Source organism: Salvelinus sp. IW2-2015, unplaced genomic scaffold (genome assembly GCF_002910315.2).
Source record: "Salvelinus sp. IW2-2015 unplaced genomic scaffold, ASM291031v2 Un_scaffold2172, whole genome shotgun sequence".
NCBI lineage: Eukaryota > Metazoa > Chordata > Actinopteri > Salmoniformes > Salmonidae > Salvelinus > Salvelinus sp. IW2-2015.
In genome coordinates, this window is record NW_019943503.1 from 28,511 (window position 1) to 41,240 (window position 12,730).

The window sequence follows — 12,730 nt, forward strand, 5'->3', positions numbered from 1 at the left end:
AGCCAAGCAGAACCGTCCATAGGGCAGGACCAGGCTACAACTAGCCAACAACGTAGCCTTGCCAAGCCAGAGCCGGTCCATAGGCCAGACCAGGTTTACAACTAGCCTTGTCCAAGCCAGAACTCCTTAGAGCAGACCAGGTACAACTAGCTTCCAAGCCAGAACAGTCCATAGGGCAGACCAGTACAACTAGCCTTTCCAAGCCAGACCGAAACGGTCCATAGGGGCAGACCAGTAACAACAGCCTTGTTTCCAAGCCAGAACGTCCATAGGCAGACCAGGAAACTAGCCTGTCCAAGCCCCAGAACCGGTACCAATAATGGGCTAGGACAGGTTAACAAACTAGCCTTTTCCAAGCCAAGAAGCGGTCCATAGAGGCAGGACAGACAACGAGCCTTGTCCAAGCCAGACAGCCGTCCATAAGGCGGACCAGTATTACACTAGCTTGTCCAAGCCAGATGCCGGTCCATAGGGCAGACCAGGTACAACTAAGCCTGTCCAAGCCAGAGCGGTCATAGGCAGACCAGTACAACAGCTTTCCAAGCCAGAAGCGGGTCCATAGGCAGGTACCAGGTACAACTTAGCCTTTGTCCAAGCGCAGGCGGTCCATAGAGCAGGGACCAGGTACAAACTCCTTGTCCAAGCCCAGAGCGAGGTCACATGAGGCTAAGACTTACAACTAGCCTTGTCAAGCCCAGAACTGCGTCCAATAGGGCAGGATCCAGGTACAACTAGCCTTGTCCAACCAGAATGGTCCAATAAGCAGGCCGTCACTGCCCATTGTAGCAAGGTTTTGCAGACCAGGTACAACAGCCTGTCCAATAGCCAGAGCGGTCCTATAGGCATGACCAGGTACTCAACTAGCCTTGTCCAAGCCCCAGAAACGGTCTTTCCATAAGGCAAGGACCAGTACAACTAGCCCTTGTCCAAGCCAGAACGGTGTCCCATTAAGGGCAAGAACCAGGTAACAACTAGCCTTGTCCAAGCCAGGAATGGTCATATAGGCAGGACCAGGTACAACTACCTTGTGCCAGCCAGAATGTAGCGTGAGGCAGCGTTGATGTACCAGTACCCCCTCTGGAACAGGGACACCAGTCTATTCCTGTTTCGTTAGCGTGGCAGCAAAGCTTCAATTTACCAAGTACACCCATCTGAACAGGGACACCAGATCTTTATTTCCTGTTTCTGTAGCGTGAGGCAGCTTGACTGTACAGTACACCCTCTGGACAAGACAACCAGTCTATTCCTGCTGTAGCGTGAGCAGCTTGTGTACAGTACACCCTCTGGAAAGGACACTAGTCTATTTCCTGTTTTCTGTAGCGTGAGGCAGCTTTGAATGTTTTTACCAGTACACCCTACCTGACAGGACAACACAGTTCTATTTCCTGTTCTATGTATAGGGCACTGTGTGTCGTTCCTTCCTGTCAGGTGATCCTGCTGACAACTTTAAGCATGGTCCGGAGAGAGGAGTGTCCAGTACCTGAGGAGACCAAGAACTTGACCGACTCCAACACTGAACACCTTATACATTTGTGGTCAGTAACCCTAACCTCCTGACCCCTAACCCTGACCTAAGCACATCATATAAACAACTTCTGACCGCGCCTACCCTGACCCCCTACAGCACATCATAATAACCTTCTGACCCTGACCCTAACCCTGACCCTACAGCACATCATAACACCTTCTGACCCTGACCCTAACTCTGACCCTACAGCACTCATAATAACCTTCTGACCCTGGACCCTGACCCACAGCACAACATAACAAACCTTCCGACCCCCTGACCCTAACCTACAGCACATCATAATAACCTTCTGACCCCTGACCCCTAACCCTGACCCCACAGCACATCATAACAAACCATCTGACCCCTGACCAACCCTGACCCCACAGCACATCATAACAACCTTCTGACCCCTGACCTCTAACCCTGACCCCAAGCACATATAACAACCTTCTGACCCCTACCCTGACCCTGACCCACAGCACATCATAACACCTTCTGACCCCTGACCCCTAAACCCTGACGCCACGAGCACACAAATAACCTTTCTGACCCCTGACCCCTGAACCCTGACCCACAGCACGATCATAATACCTTCTGACCCCTGACCCCATAACCCTGAACCACCACCAGCACATCATAATAACCTTCGACCCTGACCCCTAACCCTGACCCCCCAGCACATCATAACAACCTTCTGACCCGCTGACCCCTAACCCTGACCCACAAGCACAATCATAACAACCTTCTGACTCCTGACCCTAACCTCTGACCCCACAGCACATCATAACAACCTTTCTGACACCTACCCTACCCTGACCCACAGCACATACATACAACCTCCCGACCCTTGACCCCTAAACCCTGACCCCACAGCACATCATAAACAACCTTTTCTGACCCCTGACCCCTTTAACTCCTGACCCACAACCACAGAGAGCTAACTATGACTTACCATGTATCCTCTCCTCCAGGCGGATAGCACATGAGGCGAGAAGAGGAGGAGGAGGAGGTGGACACTCTCTGAGAGGGCGCCTTCCCGGAACTGAGGAGAAGAGATCTGGCTTGGACAAGGCTAGTTGTACCTGGTCCTGCCCTATGGACCGCTCTGGCTTGGACAAGGCTAGTTGTACCTGGTCCTGCCCTATGGACCGTTCTGGCTTGGACAAGGCTAGTTGTACCTGATCCTGAGGTGGGGAGCGGAACTCTCGTGTCTTGCGTGCGGTCTCGGCAGCGCTCATGGTGAAGGCCTGCATCAGCAGGTTATAGCGAACCCTCTGATTGGTCTGAATGGCGTTGACAAACTGATCTGAGTACGCCACGATAGCCTCCACCCTGTGCCTCAGTTCACAGTCACAGAAGTACTGCAGCAGCGTACACATCTGAGAGGGAGGTACGGAAAGACGGGGGGGAGAGATAAAAGAAGAGACAGAGAGAGAGAGATCAGTTCACAAAACAACACTCACAACTAGCCTTTATGAGTTTGAGTCCAGAGCAGCATGAAGTTGTGTGTACTTCGTTCATATAAACAATTGTCTTCTCTGTGATTTCCAGCATGTGAGAAACATTTCATACATCTTTTGTAGGTTTTGTTTGTATGCATGCCCTTTTTTTAGTTATGTTGATAAATTAGGCAAAGTATTTGCGGTGGCGAATTTAGGCAACTAAGACAATTGCCTCACMTCACCAGGGGGTTCTTGTGAACTTGGCATAATTTAGTTTAATAAAACRTTATTTTTGTTAGCTTGCCTTCTTCAACCCCCGCTTGAGGCCCTCCTCCGGCGCGTGAGTAATCGCTGATGTTTGCTCTTATCTTGCCTTTCTATAAATTTAGCTCTAGCTTTTGAACGTTTGGGATTATGAGCTTTTCCGACCCATGGCTGAAAGCTCGGACTCTCAGGAACACGTACCAGTACGTGTCTTCTACCTCCCTCTACAGCGCTTAMGCCGCGCAGGACATGTTTAAAGACCCTGGGACAAAACCGCAATTGAAAAAAAATGTATTTTTTTCTACACACACAATTATTACCTGATGATCTTCTCTGATGTTTTCCTGAACATTCCAATCCATTTCTAATGGATTTTTTCTTTTTAAATACACCTTTCCCATATCAAAGTCATTTAAAATAATGTCTTATTAGCCTTATGAACATAGAAACGTGGTTACAATTTGTATGAAATGAAGAAAAAAAAATGTAGCGGTATTGGTCGATATTGCAAAGAAAATATCAGATATAGGTATTAGTCCAGAATTTACACATCGTAAATCCATAACTTGAAAGTGTAAAAAAACTGATAAAAACATGAAGAAACTATTGCCCTTTTTTCTGGGCTGCTAATTGCTTTTGACAAACAAAAATCTGTGAGGCCCTCTCTGTTGAATTTTAAAATCCTGATGTGTCCCTTGAGACAACATTACTGCCCATCCCTGTCCTATGTGGTGATGCAAAGACCTTCACTAGTGAAGAGCATTTCAAGTCTTTTCAGTTAGACTTTTACAAAAACCAGGCTCCGAACAACTCTTCGTTCAGTAGCCATGATTGTGTTAAATAGACATAGCAGGGGCCTCTGWCTGAGGCCTCCAAATCGCTAAGACCAGCCTTAGTACTCACATGGCTGTCAGAAGAGACTCACCTGCAGTTTGACAGACTCTGGCAGTTTCATCTGCAGTAGTCCCTCCTCCAAAGCCGCCTCTTCCTTCTCTAGCTCCAACTCTATCGCCGCTGCCTCCTCCTCTTCTGTCATCTCTTTTTTCTCCCCTGCTTCCTCTTTCTCCTTCTCTTCCTCCTCGTGTTCCTTCTCCCCCTCCTCCTCCTCCTCCTCCCCCTCTTCTTTCTTTAGGTGTTTCAGTTCCTCATCCTCTTCTTCCTCCTCCCCTACTCCTTCATCATCTGCCTCCTCTTCCTCCTCCTCCTCCTCTTCTTTCTCCTTCACTTCTTCACCCTCTTCCTTGGCGGTAGCATCCTCTGCCTTGTCTCCCTCCTCCACCTCCTCTTTCTTCCCAGCGAACACATTTGGGTCAATCATCTTGAGGATGTGTTTAACGTCTTCATCGTTGAAGATGCCCATGATGAGGAGAGTGCTGATGAGCTTCAGGATGGGGACGAAGTGGAACTCTACGCTGCCTCCTACTGGGTCTCTCATAGCCTGGCTACCATCTAGGACCGCCTCTGTCAACATGCTGATGGCTTTGGTCTTCAGTTCCTGAGGAAAGGGCAGGCGAGAAGAGGCATGGGTTACAAAGAACATTACTTAAAACTTAAAATTTATCAACCCACCTAACCCTATTTATTCCACTTGACTCTGAATTGTTAGGTGTATTGGACGGGGGCAAATAAACCCCCTTAAGTTGTTTGACGCGTGTTTTATTAAGTAGCTCCCCCGTGTGTTTACGCTAGAGACTTCCTGTTTCGAGGCATATGCTCCGTGAGACTGTACTGAGTTCACCGATAGCAGCAATGCGTCTAGACAGTGTTTTTTCCAGACACGACTCGGATCCGGACAAGAAAATCGTCACGAATTCGTCTGTAAAACCCAAACTAACGAAACTCCACCATCGAAAGCTGAGACTCACGGACAAGAGGGTGTTGGTTGTTTAGTACTACGACAGTTGTCTGAAGTCGCTGACGCAGACATCCCAATTCTTCTCACAAAACTGACTGTCCAGACGGTTTAATAAGCTACAAACTTATACGAACACATCATCGAAAGCTGAAGCACATTTAACACCAACTGGTTTTGCTCTACGATGCACACAAGTCATCTGAAAGTAGCCCCGTACAGGGCGGTAAAAATTACAACATGAATAGGGGGTAAAAAATGCAACGATTAAAGTGACCAAATACGGGCTAATTATTATGGTAATTATGACAACTTCTGGAGGATGTCCTCCAACCTATCAGAGCTCTTGAATCTAGTACTGAAAGCATATGCTACAGCTAGCTAGCACTGCAGTGCATAAATAGTGATGAGTAATTGACTCAAAGAGAAAGAAAGACAATAGTTGAACATTTTTGAACAAATTAATTTCGTCCTAAATTAAGGAGACGTAAGAGAGAGATAGAGAGAAAGCTAGCTATATTTGGTTGTATTTTGTAAAACTTTCAATTAGCTAGTTGAATGCAGCTAGCTAGTTTAGCCTAMCCAAACACCTGGCTCAAACAAACAGGGATGATATGTTAGCTAGCTGGCTATAGCTATCCAACACTGGAACTCTTCCAAGTCAAGGTAAGCTTTTGGTTTTATTAATTTATTGCCCCCGGGGCCTGCCRGTGTAACTGCTAAACTGCTTRCTGACTGTACACTGTACTGCATGATTGTAGCGGTTTACTAACACGTTAGTTCTAGTAGCTATGTTGACTATGACGTTAATATGGTGACAATGATGTAGGCTGTGTGTAGCGGTTAGCAGTTATGATATGAAGGTTTGGCTTGGAAAGTTTTTYTTGCCTGGTCACAGCGAGCTGATGTTTTGTGCACTGAAGACYACAAGCCAAGGGRAAAGGTGAGAGAAGGAGAATGCGTAGATAATTGCGAGGAGGAATTATACAACGAGCAAAGTGATCATGGTGTTTGTATGTGCGGTAAAAGAGCGGTAAAAGCTGGGACAAACAGAACGGTAAAAGCCGGGGCAAACAGACCGGTAAAAGCCGGGACAAACAGACCGGTAAAAACTGGGACAAACAGAGCGGTAAAAGCCGGGACAAACAGAGCGGTAAAAGCCGGGACAAACAGACCGGTAAAAGCTGGGACAAACAGCGCGGTAAAAGCCAGGACAAACAGAGCGGTAAAAGCCGGGACAAACAGCTTCTGGAGCATCTTTAAATATTTTTCCTTCTCTAGATTTTGAACGGTTGTAGCAATTACCGACTATGACCCCAATCCTGAAAGCTAGGACTCCCAGAAACACGTATGTTTCTTCTGTTTATGACACAAGCTGACTCGTTGGAAGGAAGAGTGATGAATCTGCACAGAATAACTGARGGCAATGAATTGATTCTCCACAAAACAACCATACACAAAGAATGTTTGATGATCATCCCTGAACTTTCCCTGAACTTTTCAATACCTTTCCAATGCATTTCAATCACTCCAAAGCTTCCTCCAGAAGGAAATGTTTCATTACCTGATTTGACATATCTTGTGCTATTACTTTTATTGAGATAATGTCAATAGGTTCAGATTCAAAAGATTAATTATATTATTGTGAAATAGAGTCAAAGAACCCAATACAGCAGTATGTGGACACCCCTTCAAATGAGGGGATTCGGTTATTTCAACCACACCCGTTGCTGACAATTGTATAAATTCGATCACACAGCCATGCAATCTCCATAGACAAACATTGGCAATAGAATGGCCTTACGGAAGAGTGCAGTGAATTTCAATGTTTGTCAAATTTCTGCCCTGTTAGAGCTGCCCCGGGTCAACTGTAAATGCTGTTATTGTGAAGTGGAAACGTCTAGGAGCAACAACGGCTAATCCACAAAGTAGTAGACTGCACAAGCTCACAGAACGAGACTGCTGAAGCGCGTAGTGCGTAAAATAGTCACTACCAAGTTTCCAAACTGCCTCTGAAAGCAAAGTCAGCACAAGAACTGTTCGTTGGGAGCTTCATGAAATGGGTTTCCATGGCCGAGCAGCCGCACACAAGCCTAAGATCACCATGTGCAATGCCAAGCGTCAGCTGGAGTGGTGTAAAGCTCGCCACCATTGGACTCTGGAGCAGTAGAAACACGTTCTCTGGAGTGATGATTCACACTTCACTATCTGGCAGTCCGATGGACGAATCTGGGATTGACGTATGCCAGGAAAACGCTACCTGCCCGAATGCATAGTGCCAACTGTAAAGTTTGGTGGAGGAGCAATGGTCTGGGGCTGTTTTTCATGGTCCGGGCCCCTTAGTTCCAGTGAAGGGAAATCTTAACTCTACAGCATACAATGACATTCTAGACGATTCTGTGCTTCCAGCTTTGTGGCAACAGTTTAGGGAAGGCCCTTTCCTATTTCAGCATGACAATACCCCTGTTGTCACGCCCTGGCCTTAGTATTCTTTGTTTTATTTATTATTTTAGTTAGGTCAGGGTGTGACATGGGGAGTGTATGTGTTTTTGTAGTGTCTAGGGTGGTTGTAAGGTTTAGGGGGTTTATTAGAGTAGTTGGGTTTAKGTTTAGTATAGGTATCTAGCTGTGTCTATGGTTGTGTGTAGTTGTCTAGGGAAGTSTATGGTTGCCTGAATGGGTTCTCAATTAGAGACAGCTGGTTATTGTTGTCTCTGATTGGGAGCCATATTTAAGGTAACCATAGGCTTTATCTGTTTGTGGGGTATTGTCTATGTCGATGTTCTATGTTGCTTGTAGGCACTAGTTCATGTTTAGCTTCACGTTCGTCTGTTTTGTTATTTTGTAAAGTGGTTTCGTTTGGTGTTCGTTCTCTTCAAATAAAAGGAAGATGACTTACTTTCCACGCGCTGCATGTTGGTCCTCACTCTCTACTATAGACGATCGTGACACCTGTGCACAAAGCGAGGTCCATACAGAAATGGTTTGTCAATATCGGTGTAGAAGAACTTGACTGGCCTGCACAGAGCCTTGACCTCAACCCCATTGAACACCGTTGTGATGAATTGGAACGTCGACTGCAAGCCAGGCCTAATCGCCCAACATCAGTGCCTGACCTCACTAATGCTCTTGTGGCTGAATGGAAGCAAGTCCTTACAGCAATGTTCCAACATCTAGTGGAAAGCCTTCCCAGAAGAGTGGAGGCTGTTACAGCAGCAAAGGGGGGACCAACTCCATATTAATGACTTCCCAGAAGAGTGGAGGCTGGTATAGCAGCAAAGGGGGGACCAACTCCATATTAATGCCCATGATTTTCGACGAGCAGATGTCCACATATTTTTGGTCATGTAGTGTAGCGTGATCGTCCAAGCTAATAGTATCTTAAATATCATGTATGAATCCATTTGACCCCCAAACCCCCGCTCTCCGATGGGTATGGAGACTCGCACAGTGATTTTGATTAACAAAAGTGGCTCCCTCAGAAATATTAGTGATTACCACTGGTTTAGACCCACAGTGGTTTAAACAAATGTCTGTACATACACCAGATTCAGGCAAAAGAGCCCTTACCTTAATTTACCTTAATTTGTTGCATGTAACAAAGCCACACAAGAAGCTGACTCACTGTGCGGAATAGGAACAATACAGTGATTTGATTTGAATTTAAGTGAATTACCTGAAGAGGGAAGACAGGGCTGAGAGTGTACAGGTCGGGATCCGTCCCAACAAAGTTGATGGCTGAGAAGTGCAGCTTGGGTCTAAGACARGTAGTTAACCCCACACCCGGTAGGTCAGAGGCCTTCTCAGCATCAGGGTACAGGGTGATGCTCAGCGTCTCGGCGGACATGGGCACAATGAACTCCCGGTTGGTGCCCAGCCGTGCCCGCTTGGCTGACTCCAGGTGGATGGAGATCAGCAGGTCGTAGAACCTGGACAGGGAGAGGTTAAAGGTAAAAGGTCATATTACCTGGAGACCTGGAGAGATTGACAATAAGAATTATTACATCGTAAATTAATTTTGTGCACAAGTTTTTTTTGAATAGTGTCTTGTAAAGTAAGTTCACTTGGGCTGGGCACCTAATGTGTAAGACACTGAGATAAAACAATCAATCAATCAACCAATCAAATCTGTACCCGCTGCGAAGGGGGCCGGGCAGGTAGGTGTTCTCCATGGCGTAGAAGAGCTGTGATTCGTCAACGTGTGAGCAGAGGGCGTGTGCTACACGGTTGTTGCCCAGAGCGCAGACAGCACAGTACAGCATCAGAGTGTGGAAGTGAAACTTCAGTAGATCCAGACGCTCAGACAACTCCAGAATGTCTATACACCTACAGAGAGGCATTAGAACCTTTACACGGGGCACGAGAGTAAAGTAGTACGTAGTATAGATAACAGAAACAAAAGGCCTATAGCAAAAATRCAGYGTATGACATACACTTTTCACATGCAAATTGTACTTTTCTGTAGTGCTCAAAGCATGCCATYCCAATGAGAAACATTTGTTTTCTTCCCAACTCGAAGCAATGAGCCCAATCAGTCCTCCATGGCCCTGTTTATACCTGGTTCTAACATACATCCTTTTTCTTGATCTTCTCTACATTCTGATTGTTGACCACATTTTGTTGACAGGTGTAGACGATTAAAAGACGCATTGTGATGTGATCTTCACGACCACCTCCGGGTGGAGGTGTGACACATTGTTCCTGCATATCAATCTAGTGTAAACAGATCTGGATGGTCACATCTCTAAAACCATTGACATTTTTTGGGGTACTTTTACCCCTTTGTCTCCCCAATTGCAAGATATCCAATTGGTAGTTATAGTCTTGTCCGATCGCTGTAACTCCTCTATGAACTCGAGAGAGACGAAGGTTGAGAGCCATGCGTCCTCCGAAACACGACCCTGCCAGGCCGCTGCTCGCCTAACCAGGAAAGCCAGCCGCACCAATGTATCGGAGGAMACACCATCCAGATAGCGACCGAAGTCAGCTTGCAGGTGCCCGGCCCACCAYAAGGAGTCGCTAGAGCGCGATGGGACAAGGAAATCCTGACTGGCCAAAATCTCCCCTAACCCGGACAAAAATTGTGCKCCGCCTCATGGGTCTCCCGGTCACGGCCGGCTGTAACACAGCCTGGGATCGAACCCGGGTCTGTAGTGATGCCTCAAGCACAGCGATGCAGTGTCTTTGTCAGCTGCGCMACTCAGGAGACAAATTCATACTATTTTGGAATAAAACCTGTCAAATAATCTGTATACAGGGAGGCACCAGGAAATCTGGTCACAATGCGGACACAGTGGACGGATAAGTTTGGTGTATTGAGAAATCTATTATGTGTTAATCCGTTTAGATGTAAAACGGTTGCAAATAGCCATTGAGATTTGTATGCAGGGGGTTGAGTTATTTGAATAAACAAATGACAATGGGGTTTCCGTTCTTGCGTTGAAGTGATTGGATTACGAGATGTAAGGGCGAAAAAAAATTCAACGATGTGTTGGAGAGTTCGCCTGAAGACACTGTAGAGAGTGGTCGACTGTAATGTGTTAAGGATTAAATCATTTTATCTTAATTTAAACATTAAATAAATCTGTTCCGTTTATTATAAGTACGCTTCTGAGTCTTCAGTAAAAGAACCCAGCATTCTTAGGATGCAACAGCTGGCGACGAGGATAACGAAATCCTCAGACTCCTGATGACCAACCGAGTGAACGAGCTAGAAAGTTAGCTAGTAACTAACGTTAGTAAATTAGCTGGTCAGCTGGGAAGAAACGACGCGTGGGCTAATGAGATCTATGGTACATTGCAGTAGTGAGACCGGTTTGTGTTTCCAGGAGGATTAACGAGAGCTTCAGCACATATGAGGAGCGATTTTTTTGCAGTTTTCGGGCGCCAACGAGATAGCTGACGACCGCGGAAGAGCGGTCGTTTCTATCAGCCGTTGGTTTAAAGACATTTCCGCTGCTGAAAGATTTAGTAGCGCCGAAGAAGCCGGGAGAGGCTAGCTCATTTCAGCTCGGAGAGACTTTTATGCGCCAAAACGGAACGTGTTGAGCGAGAGGTATGTTTTTTGGAATAGGAAACAGTTGTTTGGGAGAGACGTTAGCTGACTATATAGCATCGCTAAAGGGACTGGCGGCAACATGTTTGGGGCTGCACTAGAGGAGCAGATGAGGGACCAGCAAGTTTATCGAGTTTCCAGTAAGGAGCTGCGTGGCAAGATGTTAAGCGTGGCATACTGGGAGAATTGAACACGGGCAAAAGTATTGGACATTGTCAACAACTTGGAGTTGCGCAGCCCGGAGTCTGCAGAAATTCCAGCAGACACCGACATCAGTTGAGAACCGATCAGTTGACCACAAAACGGGAGGGGCATCGACCTGGGCATCGACCTGGATCCGACAGGGAGAAACAGTGGATGTCAGACCAGAGGGGGTAGACCTCAAAGCCCTGTGTCCGCTGTTTGGGGACAGGACATTCACAGCAGACCTGCCGTTACAAGGAGTTACAATGCAGAGCGTGCCTGAAAACTGGACATCTTGAAAGAGCTTGCAGGGGGAAAGTATCTGCGGGGAACAGCACATTTTCTAAGCAACGCTCTCAAAAAGTGCACTCTAATCTAGTAAAGGGGTTAACAGATCAAGTTGAGGAGGCAGAACTGCTATCGTCTGCAGGCTCCAGCACAGTCAGAAATCACCAGTCAGAAAAGGACTTGGGACTTTTTACTGTGTGTAGTGATCGTGAGTATGTGAAACCTTATATGGTCATGGTGAGATGTAACGGGGGAAAAGAYAAAGATGGAGGTAGATAATGGGGCTGCCATGTCTATTATCTCAGAGACAACAGCAGATTTAAAGAAGCATCAACTGCAACCATGTAATGTTGTTTTGAGAAGTTACTCAGCTCAGCCGATTCACTTATTGGGACAGCTGGAGGTTAAAGTGAAATGAAACCTCTATTAGTGTCAAAAGCGGAGAGTCCTAACGAACAGGGACATCGATAACGACAGGTAGATAGACGAACAGGGCTATATCCAGGATAGAACACGAACAGGGCTACATCCAGGATAGACAGACAGCTATATCCAGGATAGAAGGAACAAGGGGCTCACCTCCAGGATAACAACAGGCTATATCCAGGATGGAACGGACAGGAGCTACACTCCAGGATAGAACGACACAGCTATATCCCAGAGATAGACAAACAGGAAGCTACATCCAGGCATAGACGAACAGGGGCTATATCCAGGCATAGAACGAAACAGAGGGCTGTATATCCAGACAGACAAACAGAGCACATCCAAGGATAGGTACGAACCTAGGGGCGTATATCGCAGGATAGACGAAACAGGGCTACATCCAATAGACGAACAGGGACTACCATCCAGGACACATCCAGGACAACCAACAAAACAAGACGAACAGGGGCTACATCCAGATAGAGAACAGGGCTACATCCAGACATGAGGAACAGGGGAACAGTGGCTACATCCAGTGCAGGACAAGACTGAAGCCATAGCAAAGCTCCAGGCCAAACTAACGTGACAGACACTCTAAGCGTATCTGTCTTCTACACCTGCATTGCTTGCTTTTGGGGTTTTAGGCTGGGTTTCTGTACACCACTTTGAGATATCAGCTGATGTAAGAAGGGCTATAATAATACATTTGA

At 46.6% G+C, this 12,730-nt stretch overlaps 1 pseudogene; it reads right to left on the reverse strand.

The window, feature by feature from the left end:
* The window catches only part of LOC112073168 (ryanodine receptor 1-like), a 78,368-nt pseudogene that overhangs the window by 25,294 nt on the left and 40,344 nt on the right, over positions 1-12,730 (reverse strand).